Raw genomic sequence first — 12,320 nt, forward strand, 5'->3', positions numbered from 1 at the left:
AGCCCTATTAGCGAACGACTTACACAAACGACGTAAACGACGCAAAATTCGACGCTGTCCCGACGTCCATACTTAACATTGGATACGCCTCATATAGCAGGAGTAAACTTACGCCGGAAAAAGCCTTACGTAAATGACGTAAAAAAATCCGCCGGGCGCACGTACGTTTCTGAATCGGCGTATCTTGCTCATTTGCATATTCTACGCCGAAATCAACGGAAGCGCCACCTAGCGGCCAGCGTAAATATGCACCCTAAGATACGACGGCGTAAGAGACTTACGTCGGTCGTATCTTAGCAAAATTCCGGCGTATCTTGCTTTCTGAATACAGAAAAAAGATACGCCGGCGCATCATAGAAGTTACGCGGCGTATCAACAAATACGCCAATGTAACTTCTTACTGAATCTAGCCCATTGTTTCTTACGGGTAAAGTTTCTCTGGGCTGCAGTTCCTCTGAGTTCCACAAGGTGGTGATCTTGCTTCTACCATAGAGACAGGAAGTCGCTATGGAAGACAGGAAGTGATGTCAGGAACAGACATGAAGTTATGGGTGAGAGGTGAGTCAGGAGGAAGTAGAGAGGAGACATTGCTGGAAGTATCAGCAGAGGAGGTAATAAGATATTGGGCCAGATTCACAAAGAGATACGATGGTGTATCTACAGATACACCATCGTATCTCTGACTTACACTGGTCCTATCTATGCGCCTGATTCATAGAATCAGTTACGCATAGATAGGGCTAGATCCGACAGTGTTACAATGTGTTACACTGTCGGATCTTTTTTTCAATTTAAAAATGGCGCCGGGGGCGTTCCCGCTGATTTACGATAAATAATATGTAAATCAGCGAGATACGCAAATTCACGAACGTACGCGGACCCGTCGCAGTGTTCTTACGTCGTTTCCGTAGCGGTTTTCCGTCGTATACTTACCCCTTCTTTTATCAGGCGCAGCCAATGTTAAGTATAGCCGGCGTTCCCGCGTCGAATTTGAATTTTCCTACGTCGTTTGCGTACGCCGATTCACGAACACGCGCGTCGCAAGTCCTGCTCACGTCGCAACCACTGACGTCCTAGTGACGTCAGTGGGAGCAATGCACGCCGGGAAATTCCCCGGACGGCGCCTGCGCATTTAAATCGGCGCGGGAACGCGCCTGATTTAAATAGTACACTCCCCTAGCCGCGGAATTTGAATTCCGCCGGGGGAGTTAGGATCCGCCGTCGCAAGTTTGGAGGTAAGTTGTTTGTGAATTAGCCACTGTCCTCCTAAACTTGCGGGAGCGGATCTTAATTCACGTAGATCGAGCGGATCTATAGATCCGCTGCGCTACGTGAATCTGGCCCCTTGTTTTCTATTTACACCCAATAACCCCCCCCAGGTCCATCCTCTTCCTCCTTAGTCACTGTGACATCTTTTATCTCTGGCAGATGATTATTAGGGTTGCCACCTGTCCTGGTTTTGAATCATGTGTGCGAGTTTCAGGGGGACTGAAACCCGGACACATTATAGTCAGACACAAACATGTTGCCGTCCAGGAGCTGTGAGGGCTGTCTGAGGGCAGGTTAGGCATCACGGTAAGGGGGAAGGACGATGATGTCAGCAAGAGCCACACTTACTGCATTACTTCTCTCGTTGGGGGCACCCAAAGGCTTCCCAGGTCCATAAGTGTTCGGGTTTGGCTTGAAGAAAAGGTGGCGACCCTAATGATGATACACACATGATGTGGAGTCGTTTTTTTCTTCCTAACTGAAGCCCATAACATAAAGAAATACTTATATCTCCACCTAACTAACCTCTCCGCCCCATCTCCTGCACCTAATTAAAATGGTATATTGCCGCGTACACACGATCGGGTTTATCGGCGGTGGAAACACATCGCCGAGAAACCCGACGGGAAAACCGAGGGCCGGCTTGGTCCCTTTTCCCCCCATGTACACGCGGCCGGTTTTCCCTTGGTCGAGAAAAAACGGCCGTGTGTAGGTTTCCTAGCAGTTTTTACTCATTGAAAAACTGACGAGCAAAAAAACGCCGCGATTCGCGACGAGAAAATTTAGAACATGTTCTAAATTTTTCCGTCGGGATTCTCTGCGGTTTTCTCGTCGGGAAAACAGCTGGAGAGCCTACACACGGCCGGTTTTCTCATCCAAGAGAAAACATGACATTTTTCCCGACGAGAAAACTGATCATGTGTACGCGGCATAATCCCCTCACCGATCCCCTCGTCTGCTGACATTGCGGGCGCGCTGGACAGGTAAGTGTCCATTTTTTAAAAGTCAGCAGCTGCAGTATTTGTAGCCCATACCATAAAGAAAAACGCTATTAGCAAGGTGGACCTAATAAAGGAGGTCCAACCCGCTACTAGCAAGGTGGACCCAACAAAGGAGGTCCAACCCACTACTAGCAAGGTGGACCCAATAAAGGAGGTCCAACCCGCTACTAGCAAGGTGGACCCAACAAAGGAGGTCCAACCCACTACTAGCAAGGTGGACCTAATAAAGGAGGTCCAACCCACTACTAGCAAGGTGGACCCAATAAAGGAGGTCCAACCCACTACTAGCAAGGTGGACCTAATAAAGGAGGTCCAACCCACTACTAGCAAGGTGGACCTAATAAAGGAGGTCCAACCCACTACTAGCAAGGTGGACCTAACAAAGGAGGTCCAACCCACTACTAGCAAGGTGGACCTAATAAAGGAGGTCCAACCCACTACTAGCAAGGTGGACCCAATAAATGAGGTCCAACCCACTACTAGCAAGGTGGACCCAATAAAGGAGGTCCAACCCACTACTAGCAAGGTGTACCTAATAAAGGAGGTCCAACCCGCTACTAGCAAGGTGGACCTAATAAAGGAGGTCCAACCCACTACTAGCAAGGTGGACCTAATAAAGGAGGTCCAACCCACTACTAGAAAGGTGGACCCAATAAAGGAGGTCCAACCCACTACTAGCAAGGTGGACTCAATAAAGGAGGTCCAACCCACTACTAGCAAGGTGGACCTAATAAAGGGGGTCCAACCCACTACTAGCAAGGTGGACCTAATAAAGGGGGTCCAACCCACTACTAGCAAGGTGGACCTAATAAAGGGGGTCCAACCCACTACTAGCAAGGTGGACCTAATAAAGGGGGTCCAACCCACTACTAGCAAGGTGGACCTAATAAAGGGGGTCCAACCCGCTACTAGCAAGGTGGACCTAATAAAGTGGCCAGTGAGAGTATATGTGGGCATTATCCCTCCTATGCAGTAGTGCATTTAAGTTTTGGGCCGCCCTAGGCCTGACTAAACTTGTGCACCCCCTAATTTAAATAAGTCACACCACCCCTACCTGTCAAGGCTATACCCTGTGTTGTTTAAGACCCGCCCTGAAATTTTCGAGTGGGGACACTAGTTCTGAGGGCTTGGGGGGGGGGGGGTGTAATGGATTCCCTTAATTTGCATAGATTTCCTCTCTTTTCTCTGCAATGGGACAGGGGTGGTAAAAAATAATCTGACAGGGGCTATAACCCTCCCACTCTATCCAAAATGAAAAAAAAAGTGTCTACTATAACCACTTGCCGACCGCCGCACAACTATGTATGTCGACAACATGGCACAGGCAGGCAGATTGGCATAGAGGTACGTCCCTTTAAATTTTCCGCCCAGCGGGCGCGTGCCCACCATGGGCCTTGAGAGTTTGGCAGCGGGTCCCGGGAACTCGATGTTCCCGGGAGGTCCGCGATTGCGGTCGGCAAAGGCAGAACAGGGGGATGCCTTTGTAAACAAGGCATTCTCCTATTCTGCCTAGTGACACTGTCATTGATGACCATTCCCTGTGATCGGGAACGGTCATCAGTGACGTGTCACGTGTAGCCCCGCTCCCTAACTGTTAGAATCACTCCCTAGGGAACACTTAACCCCTACAACCCCACCTAGTGGTTAACCCCTTCACTGTCAGTGTAATTTTTACAGTAACCAGTGCATTTTTATAGCGCTGATCGCTGTAAAAAATGACAATGGTCCCAAAATGGTGTCAAAAGTGTCTGATTTGTCCACCATAATGTCGCAGTCACGATAAAAATCGCTGATCGCCGCCATAACTAGTAAAAAAAATATATTAATAAAAATGCCATAAAACTATCCCCTATTTTGTAGACTCTATAACTTTTGCGCAAACCAATCAATAAACGCTTATTGCGATTTTTTTTAACCAAAAATATGTAGAAGAATATGTATCGGCCTAAACTGTGGAAAAGAAAATTTTTTTTTATATATGTTTTTGGGGGATATTTATTATAGCAAAAAGTAAAAAATATAGATTTTTTTTCAAAATTCTCTCTCTATTTTTGTTTATAGCGCAAAAAAATAAAAACCGCAGAGGTGATCAAATACCACCAAAGGAAAGCGCTATTTGTGGGGAAAAAAGGACGTAAATTTTATTTGGAAAAGCCACGTCGCACGACCGCGCAATTTTCAGTTAAAGCACTTCAGAGCACGGTATCAGGGTCTCTCACCTCAGTGATCTCAGCTCAGCAGGTCCTTGCACGCCACGGCCTCCTGGGGGGTAATGCTCCTGGGTTCAAGTTGCAGCCAATGCCCAACCCTACAGCCCTGCGTCCCGACTCCCTGGCACACACTGCCTCTGCCTGCTCCCAATAATCTGGTCCCAGGGAGTTGCAGTTTCCTCTGCGCTGCTCTGTTTTTCACCCACTGGGAGCTTGAGCGTGGACTACAACTCCCGGAATGCAACAGCTAGTGGTCAGTCGCTGTGGCTGTGCCCCCGGCCCGACTTCCTAGTGCAAAAAAAAATGGTAGAGGGCAGCGGCTGCGGGCCATTTTGAACATATAAGTTAGAGCGGCCTGGGAAGCAATTGCCACCCTGCCCCCTGGCCCAGCCCTCCCCTGCTTTCAGGTGACCTGTTTATACATATTTGGATCAGATATTTGATTAGGTATATGCATACGGCTGTATTATATGTTGTTTTGATCGTTGGTCTATTTATAAACATTATGGGCCAGATTCACAAAGGACTTACGACGGCGTATCTCTACGTACGCCATCGTAAGTCTGAATGTCAGCCGTCGTATCTATGCGCCTGATTCTTAGAATCAGTTACGCATAGATTTGGGCAAGATACGAGCGGTGTAAGTCTCCTACGCCGTCGTATCTTGGGTGTATATTTACGCTGGCCGCAAGGGGCGCTTCCGTAGATTTACGTGTCGAATATGTAAATTAGGTAGATACGCCGATTCACGAACGTACTTGCACCTGCTACGCCGTTTACGTTAGGCTTACGTCCGGCGTAAGGTTACCCCTGCTATATGAGGCGTAAGTAATGCAAAGTGGACGTCGGCACAAGCGTATCTTCTTACGTCGTTTACGTAAGTCGTGCGTGAATGGGGCTGTGCGTAGGTTACGTTCACGTCACAGGCATTGAGCCAGCGTAACTTAGTGAAAAAATTTGACGTGATACTGAGCATGCGCCGTTCTTTAAGCGCGTCATTTACGTGGGGTCACGATTGATTTACATACAACACGCCCACCTCTTCCACATTTGAATTAGGCGGGCTTACGCCGGCCAATTTACGCTACGCCGCCGCAACTTACGGAGCAAGTGCATTGTGAATACTGCACTTGCCTGTCTAAGTTGCGGAGGCGTAGCGTAAATAGGATACGCTACGCCGGAACAAAGATACGCGCACCTACGTGAATCTGGCCCACTATATGCTTTACACTTAGTGATGTCTCATGCAGCACTCTAAAGTCTCCTGAGGAAGCCAATGATTGGTGAAACATGTTGAGGTGAAGTTGCTGCACATCAATTTAAGCCACATGGAGATTCTGTGATGGTTTTATTAGTAATAATGTCAAATCGAGACACAAGTATAAAGTAGAGGCACAAAGTCCATTTTCTTAAACCAAAAACAGTTTATTCCGACAAAATAGCAATATAAAAACACTCGACAAAGTCCCTTGTTACCAGGTGGATGTCCCCTTTGGGACCTGAAGAGGCGAAACTCGGTGCACGGGTTTGAGAACTCACCCCACCCAAATTCTTTCCGGTGTGAGATCTCTGATGTACGGCAAAATAGGATTCATATAGAAGACATTTCGAGACACTAATATGTAGTGCCGGGACAAGGTCATCTAGAGCCCAAGGTAAACAGGCCACATTTTGAGCGCAACCCCCCCCCCCCCCTCCTGCCCCACCCTTTGTCCCGGCCCTGCTAAGATGTCTCCTTGGTAGTGTGGGTTCTCTAAAGTTTGGCAAGACTTGACTGTTCTAAAAAACGTTTTCCACACTTGTGGCAAGAATACAGCTTTTGGAATCTCTGCTGTCTAGCAAGTTCTGAGGTACATGCAAAACATTTCCCGCACTTATTCGGGAGTATGGCTTTTCCACCGTATGAAATCCCTGATGTGTGGAAAGATAAGACTTCCCTGAAAAACATTTCCTGCTCTTAGAACAGGAATATGGCTTCTCTTCATTGTGCAGTTTTTGATGTTGGAAGGATAATGCCGCGTACACACGATCATTTTTCGGCTTCTAGGAAAAACGATTTTTTTTCCAACTTCATCATTAAAACGTCGTTGCCTACACACGATCGTGAAAAAAAAATGCTCTCGCAAAGCACGGTGACGTACAACACGTGCAACGGCACTATAAAGGGGAAGTTCCATGCGGATGACGCCACCCTTTGGGCTGCTTTAGCTGATTTTGTGTTATTAAAAGACGATTCACGCTTTTCTGTCTGTTACAGCGTGATGAATGCACTTACTCCATTACGAACGGTAGTTTTACCAGAACGAGCTCTCCCATCGAATAACTTGCTTCCGAGCATGCGTGGGTTTTTCACGTTGTTTAAGCCCACACACGATCATTTTTTACAACCCGAAAACGACATAGTTTAAAACGTCGTTAAAAAATGGAGCATGTTCGAATTTTTTTTTTTGTCGTTTTCAGAACACGAAAAATGCCGTGAAGCCCACACACGATCGTTTTAAATTACATTTTTTAAAAATGCAGTTTTTTACAAGCCGAAAAACGATCGTGTGTACGCGGCTTAAGAGTTAGGCCTCGTACACACACGACCGAGAATCTCGTCGTAAAAGAAACTTAGTTTTCCTCAACGAGGTTCTTGTCAACCTTGCCTTGCATACACACTGTCAAGACAAAATCTCGTCGTTCTCAAACGCGGTGACGTACGACGGCACTATAAAGGGGAAGTTCGATTCCACTGGCGCCACCCTTGGGGCTGCTTTTGCTAATCTCATGTTACTGCGTGTTAAGTAAAAGGTTGGTAAGAGACGATTCGCGCTTTTCAGTCTGTAACAGCGTGACGAATGTGCTATCTCCATTTCGAACGCTACTTTTACCGAAGGTGCGCTCCCGTCTCATACTTTATTCTGAGCATGCGCGGGTTTTTAAGCATACACACGAACGTGTTTCTCGTCGTAAACCAGCCCAACGAGAACCACGACCAGAAAACTGAGACTCCCGACGAGAAAAAAGAGAGCATGTTCTCTTTTTTTCTCGTCGAGATCCACGACAGTTTTCTCGACGAAAAACATACACACGACCGTTTTTCTCTGCAAAAAAGCTCTTTTCTTGATGTTTTTTTCCGAGGAAAACGGTCGTGTGTACGAGGCTTCACAGTGGAAACTCGGATTGGGAGTAACGCAGTTAACAAGCGTTTCGCAATACAAGCAATTATTTAAAAAAAAATCCTGACTCGGTTTACGAGTGTTGTCTAGCACACTCAAGCCTCTGTGGTGTGCAGTACCGTATTCGGCCAGAGGTGCGGGGGTGCCAGTGACACTCGGAGCTGCTCGGAAATACGTTGTTCCAGAGTGCATCCAAGTATTTTCAAGACTCTCCGGCGCCCCCCACCTCTGGTCACATGCGGTATTGAATGCAATAGAAGTCAATGTGGAATGAATTATCTTTGTTTCTATTGACTTCTATGGGGAAACTCGCTTTGATATGCGAGTGCTTTGGACTACAAGCATTCTCCTGGAGCAGGTTATGCTCGTAATCTAAGGTTCTACTGTATCTGAAAAAAAAAAAACGTTTCCCGCAGGAATACGGCTTCTCCCCTGTGCGAGATCTCTGATGTCTGACAAGTTCTAATTTCAGCCGCTGTTACTGTCCACACAAAGGACAGGCATGTGGCTTTTCACTGTGTGACGTGTTTGATGTTGGGGAATTTGGGTAAAATTTCCCGCACTCCGAGCAGGATTACGGCTTCTCTTCTGTGTGCAATTTCTGATGTTTGATGACAGTCGATTTCTACATTTCTAACATTTCCCACACTGGGCAGGAATACAGTTACTCCTCTGTGTGTATCCTCTGATATTTGGAAAGACTGGTCCTCTGTGAATAACAATTCCCACACGCCCAGGAATACGGCTTCTGACCCATGTGAGACCTCTAATGTCTAGCTAGAAGTGGCCAATATACAAACTATTTCCCCGAATCCAAGGTAGGAACATGCTTCTCCCTTGTGTGAGATTTCAGATGTGTGTAAAAATTAGACTTGTATGAAAAACATTTTCCACACTTAGGGCAGGCATATGGCTTCTCACCCGTATGAGATCTCCGATGTATCAAAACATAGGCCTTATTTGAAAAACTTTTGTTGCACTCAGGGCAGGCATATGGCTTCTCACCCGTATGAGATCTCCGATGTATCAAAACATAGGCCTTAGTTGAAAAACTTTTCTTGCACTCAGGGCAGGTAAATGGTGGCTTCTCACCTGTGTGAGTTCTTTGATGTATGGAAAGAGATAACTTCTTGTGGCAAGAATACGGCTTTGCCCCTGTGTGAGATGTTTGATACAGCTCCCCCCCCATATGAGATTTGTGAAGTATAGAAAGATTGGTCTTATCTGAAAAAAAATTCCCACAACCAGGGCAGGAATGCTGCTTCTCCCCCGTATGCCATTTCAGATTTCTGGAAAGACGGGATTTCTGTGAATAACATTTTCCACACTCAGGGCAGTAATACGGCTTCTCCCACATGTGCCATGTCAGATGTCTAGGATGGGACTTCTGTGAATAACTTTTCCCCAACTCAGGGCAGGAATATGGCTTTTCATCCGTGTGACTTCTGATATGTACACAAGGACTGGATTTAGAATGAATATATTTCCCACACTCAGGACAGGAAACCCTCTTATCTGTTGGAAGGACGGCACCGTCCCGCACAGTCTGAGGTTCCTCAGGATAAGAGGAATACGATGGTCCGGCACCGTCCTGCACAGTCTGAGGTTCCTCAGGATAAGAGGAATACGATGGTCCGGCACCGTCCCGCACAGTCTGAGGTTCCTCAGGATAAGAGGAATACGATGGTCCGGCACCGTCCGGCACAGTCTGAGGTTCCTCAGGATAAGAGGAATACGATGGTCCGGCACCGTCCCTCACAGTCTGAGGTTCCTCAGGATAAGAGGAATACGATGGTCCGGCACCGTCCCGCACAGTCTGAGGTTCCTCAGGATAAGAGGAATACGATGGTCCGGCACCGTCCCGCACAGTCTGAGGTTCCTCAGGATAAGAGGAATACGATGGTCCGGCACCGTCCCGCACAGTCTGAGGTTCCTCAGGATAAGAGGAATACGATGGTCCGGCACCGTCCCTCACAGTCTGAGGTTCCTCAGGATAAGAGGAATACGATGGTCCATCTACACTGTGTGGTGCCGGATGGACATTTGAGGTAGTCGGGTTTTCTCCTGGACTATACTGTGTGATGTCCTCATCTTCTACTTTACAGTCTGGAGACAAAGTGAGACAATCCTCTGAGGTTTTCCTCATCTCCCGTCCATCTACTAAAATAGAAATGAAAAGATTATTACTAGACATGAGCAGATTAGTCCCCCTAAACCAGAATTGAGTTCATGCCACTTTGTTGCTAAGGATCTCTGGGCCAGATTCATGTAGAAATCCGGCGGCGTAACGTATCCCATTTACGTTACACCGCCGCAAGTTTTCAGCGCAAGTGCTTGATTCACAAAGCACTTGCCTGTAAACTTGCAGGGGTGTAGCGTAAACCCGTCCGGCGCAAGCCCGCCTAATGCAAATGGGGCGTGTATCATTTAAATTAGGCGCGTTCCCGCGCCGAGCGTACTGCGCATGCTCCGTTTTTAAATTTCCCGCCGTGCTTTGCGCGAAATGACGTCGCACCGACGTAATTTTTTGAACGGCGACGTGCGTTACGTCCTTTCCTATTCCCGAACGTCTAACGAAATTAAAATAAAAAATTTAAATTCGACACGGGAACGACGGCCATACTTTAACATGGATGGTCTAAATATAAGACATTGAAATAGCATCCGTAACTTTACGACGGGAAAAACCGACGTAAGAGAATGCGACGAGCCTGCGTAGCTTCGTGGATCGCCGTAAACAGCTAATTACTATACCCAACGCGGAAAACGATGCAAACTCCACCAAGCGGGCGCCGAAGTATTGCATCATAAGATCCGACGGTGTAAGTCACTTACACCTGTTGGATCTTAAGGAGATCTATGCGTAACCTGATTCTATGAATCAGGCGCATAGATTCGACCGTCGTATCTCTGAGATACAACAGCGTATCAGGAGATACGCCGTCGTATCTCCTACCTGAATCTGGCCCTCAATTGGTAAATGGTTTCTCTGACCTCCAACCAGTTAAAGGGGGGCCATTGAGAATAATTTTTATAGACTTGAAACTAGTAGAGGCATTACAGTATATTGCCCAGCCCCTTCCATCATTCTTTACTTTTTTCCTAATACAGAAAGTACTATAATGCCTTATTTTCTCAATCATTTAGTAATCACAGAAGGGCTGAGCCCAACCAGATGTCAGAGAGTGGGGCTGGTTGGGCTCCTCCACCCTCACTCTCTGATCTCTGGTTGGGCTCCTCCACCCTCACTCTCTGATCTCTGGTTGGGCTCCAACACCCTCACTCTCTGATCTCTGGTTGGGCTCCAACACCCTCACTCTCTGACCTCTGACACACGATCTGAATTTCCGACAAGAACTTTTGTTGTCGGAAAAATTGAGAACCAGCTCTCAAAAATTTGTTGTCGGAAACTTCGATGGAGCCTACACATGGTCGGAATATCCGTCCAAAAGCTCACATTGAACATTTGTTGATGGAAATTCTGATCGTGTGTACGTGGCATAATGTCGCGTAAACACGGTCAGATTTTCCGACAACAAATGTGAGCTTGTCGGAAAATCCGACCGTGTGTAGGCTCCATCGGACATTTGCTGTTGGAATTTCCGACATCAAATGTTTGAGAGCTGGTTCTCAAATTTTCCAACAACAAAAGTTCTTTCGCGTGTAGGCAATTCCGATGCACAAAAATCCTATACATGTTTGGAAACATTGAACTTAATTTTTCTCGGCTTGTTGTAGTGTTGCACGTCAACGTGTTCTTGACGTTGGGAATTTCCGACATTATTTGTGGGACCGTGTGTATGCAAGACAAGTTTGCGGGAAAATGCATCGGAAAAAAATTTGCGGCATAAGAGTTCTATAGGAATCGTTTCCATTTTTCATCCAAGCCCTGATGAAGGGGAATTGTTGTGAATCTTTTGGCTGCCTTGTGTCTTCCAGTTGTCTCAATTTCACCAACAATAAATGATAATGAACACTTAAGATGACCTTCTAGGGAAATGTTAATGTATTGAAGAGTATTACTGTGTATGTTCTTTTCATTTTGCCCTGACACACATTTCAAGGGTTCACAACCCACCTGTGCTGATCTCTGTAGGAGTGTCCTCCTCTATGAATGTCCTCGTCATTCCATCCTCCTCCATATATTGCTGATCATCCCTCACATACGTCTCTTCTACGTCACACTCAGTTTTTATGATCATCAGATCTTCACCCTAAACCAACAGAATGGCAGAAAATAACATCTGTAACATAGAAGTATTTATGATGTGAGATCACATAGAAAATATCATCTTGTAGAGTCCACACATCATCTCCACATGTCAGAGTGTTCAATCACTTTATGTTCCCGACCCTCAACTCCACCTACCTGATGATGGTGGGGGATGGTGTGACCTTCATGTGTGGAATCCCGGGAATACAGAGGACGGGGACATCTCTCTGGTGGGTTCCTGGTATTATGTGGCCCCATCATGAGATTCTTATAGAGATCCGCGTCTCCTTCAAAAAACTCCTTCATCGCCCTCCTATACTGCTCATCCACATTCTTAAACTCTTCTTGAACCTCGATATTATAATCCCTGAGGTTTCTTTTCTGAACATATAAAAAGGACATTTAATGTAACAAACACACTTGTGTCTAAATCATAACCACCAGTGATTGTTCCTCATCTACCTGA

At 46.5% G+C, this 12,320-nt stretch overlaps 1 protein-coding gene and 1 long non-coding RNA gene across 2 annotated transcripts in view; both read right to left on the reverse strand.

Annotated features, from left to right (window-relative positions):
• The window catches only part of LOC120909614 (zinc finger protein OZF-like), a 713,034-nt gene that overhangs the window by 72,432 nt on the left and 628,282 nt on the right, over positions 1-12,320 (reverse strand). The window lies entirely within an intron of this gene.
• On the reverse strand, positions 5,885-6,546 carry LOC120909679. Its single transcript, XR_005741340.1, has 2 exons — positions 6,344-6,546; positions 5,885-6,278 (listed from the first exon to the last, which is right to left on the reverse strand). It is a non-coding gene; the product is annotated as an uncharacterized LOC120909679 (long non-coding RNA).

Source organism: Rana temporaria, chromosome 8, assembly GCF_905171775.1.
Source record: "Rana temporaria chromosome 8, aRanTem1.1, whole genome shotgun sequence".
In the NCBI taxonomy this organism is placed as follows: Eukaryota; Metazoa; Chordata; class Amphibia; order Anura; family Ranidae; genus Rana; species Rana temporaria.